This window comes from Aotus nancymaae, unplaced genomic scaffold (assembly GCF_030222135.1).
Source record: "Aotus nancymaae isolate 86718 unplaced genomic scaffold, 86718_ANA_hifiasm-v0.15.2.pri h1tg000089l, whole genome shotgun sequence".
NCBI classification, from domain to species: Eukaryota; Metazoa; Chordata; class Mammalia; order Primates; family Aotidae; genus Aotus; species Aotus nancymaae.
Window position 1 is genome coordinate 23,526,039 of NW_026988504.1, and position 2,760 is coordinate 23,528,798.

The 2,760-nt window shown below is 53.4% G+C and overlaps 1 non-coding gene across 1 annotated transcript; it reads left to right on the forward strand.

The window, feature by feature from the left end:
• The first annotated feature begins 1,866 nt into the window (after positions 1-1,866).
• Positions 1,867-2,057, forward strand: LOC135271750 (U2 spliceosomal RNA). The gene has a single exon (XR_010339884.1). It is a non-coding gene; the product is annotated as a U2 spliceosomal RNA (small nuclear RNA).
• Positions 2,058-2,760: the final 703 nt, after the last annotated feature.

The following is a 2,760-nucleotide window of genomic DNA, read 5'->3' on the forward strand; positions in this document are numbered from 1 at the left end:
ATACATACATACATACATACATACATACATACATACATGGGCCAGGCACAGTGGCTCACGTGGGAGGCTGAGATGGGTGTCTGCCATATTGTACTTTGCAGGATAATAGAATGGAGATGACAATGACAGGGTGGAGACTGGGATAAAGTGAAATGAGGGAAACCCTTGCTGAGATGGAAAAAAAAAAAAAAAAAAAAGTAAGGGAGCACCAAAAGATTCAGCACTCCAGATAAATGTCTTGATTATCTAATAATTGCGATAAGATATATTGCATTGAACTATTATTTACTTTGATTACTGAAGGGTTCAGGAGAAACACCTTCTGAAATTCAGCCCTGGAGGACTGGCCTCACCCTAATCCTGGCTGTGGCTAATAATAATGCCCACCTCTTAAGGCTGTTGAGTGAATTAGAGCCCCTCAGCCCGAGGCTGGCATTGGGATGGGCACAGTTTATATTTTTTGACCTGGTTGTTTGTTCAACAGGCATCCTGCAGGGGGAGCATGACTAGCTGAGTGTCACTCTCGGATCTATGATACCTTCTTGCTCTTCTGAAATCAAATAAAAGAGACATAAACTCCCAACTCCACTGTCGTGTTAGGAAGGAGGACGGGAAAGGTAAATGCAGAAGCTACAGACGGCAGTCTGTGTCTCAGAGAGACTTACCCAGCTTTGCTGGGGGCCTTGACGCCCGTCTTCCCCCGGAGCACCCGGCGGACACTCCAGTCCTCTGGTGCCCGGCCGCCCCGAGCCCGATCTTTCCCCTTCACGCCTGCCAGGGCCAATAGCCTCCATCATTTCTTCGCTCCACAAAAGTTTATTGAGCGTCTTCAAATCTCCAGGCACCAGACTAGCGCGGGGAAACCGGGATAAGTGTTGATGAGGGTCTCAGCCCTCAGTGATGGGATTTCAGAAGGGGAGATAAAGGACTGCCCAGAAGGGTGGTGAGTGGAGTAGTTGATGGGAATAACGGGGTACGATGAACTACGTAGGAGGGCTGCCAGTCACATATGGAGGCGGGGAGTGCGGAGGGCCCTTAATGAAGGGAGGCTTCCCGGACGGGTGACACCCAAGCGGAGTCCTGACAACCTGCGTCAGGAATAGCCAGGCGAGGAGGAGGAGGAGGAGGAGGAGGAGGAGGTGAGAGGAAATTCGCGTCCCAAGAAAAGAGGCAGCTTTCCCTACACGGCACAGGACACGGTCCGTGCATAGATGCCACGGGAGGCGCAGGCGCTGGGGAGAATCCTTGCCGGGCCCTCGCCGTCCACGCGCCGCCTCCCTACAACCGGTATCTGATGGTCAGCCTCCTGCCTGGCAGAGGGGAATGAGCCCCTCGTCCAGCAGGTACGAGGCTGGTCTCCCCACCCGATGGTGACGAACTAAAGACCCAGCGCCGCCTGGTCTCCTCTTACGATGATGCCTTGCGACCTCGTCTTTGTCCAGGAAAACGTGGCCCGCTCTCCGCCGACAGGTCTTTTCCACAGACCCATCTCGCCTTCGCGCCCCCGGTCTCTTTCGGTTCTGTCTTTTGGCTGGATTGACACAAACAAGGGAGTCGCCCCCAGCGGAGCCCCGGCCCCTGACGCGGAGGCGGCCGGGGGCGGAGTCAAACGAGGTGATCACGCCTCCTGGGGGACAGGGCGGGGCATGCAAATTCGAAAGGAAAGCCCGGAAACGCGGGAATAGCGAGGGTATAAGATTTCTCTTTTAAAACGTGGAGAATAAAAAATGAGCCCGAGTGTGTAATGGCGTGAACAGCGATGTGGATGAGACAAAGAGAATGAGGCAAGGAGCGAGGCTGGGGCTCTCACCGCGACTGCAATGTGGATGACGGTGGGACGGTGACGGCGGGGACGGAGGCGACAGCATCGCTTCTCGGCCTTTTGGCTAAGATCAAGTGTAGTATCTGTTCTTATCAGTTTAATATCTGATACGTCCTCTATCCGAGGACAATATATTAAATGGATTTTTGGAGCAGGGAGATGGAATAGGAGCTTGCTCCGTCCACTCCACGCATCGACCTGGTATTGCAGTACTTCCAGGAACGGTGCACCCCCCTCGGGGGACATAACGCGTTTGCAAGATCAGAATAAACGTAGTGTCTTGAGGAACTGGTGACTCTGGTTCTTCCCGTCGCTTCGCTGATGATAGAGGTCTGTGACTGGTAGGAAGCATGCTGCCATACGGACAGGGCCTTTGGGCTTTTCAACTTCAGTGCTTATTACAGTGGGTTTGGAAAGTTACGAACTGGCCTAAGGAAATGGTGTGCCAGTGGTGTTGCCCTGGCTGGGCTCAAGCCCAAAGTCTTTTTTTTTTCTTCTTCTTTTTGAGATGGATTTCTGCTCTTCTCGCCCAGGCTGGAGTGCAAAGATGCGATCTAGGCTCGCTGCAACCTCTGCTTCCCAGCTTCAAGCGATTATCCTGCCTCAGCCCCCCTCGTAGCTGGGATTACAGTCACGCCCGGCTGGCTAACTTGTGTATTCTTTGTAGAGGTATCGGGTTTCACCATGTCGGCCAGGCTGGTCTCGAACTCCCGACCTCAGGAGATCCACCCGCCTGGGCCTCCTAAAGTGCTGGGATTACAGGCGTCAGCCTGGACCCCCTCCCAAACTTCAGCCCCTGGAGTAGTTGGCACTTTAAGGCAGGCACCAACGTACCAGCTACAAACTTTCTTTTTGGCCCAGGAAAAACCGAGGCACCGCCAGTTTATTTATCGAGGAACACACAGGAGCAGAACTCGAGTTCAAACATTGTGCGCACA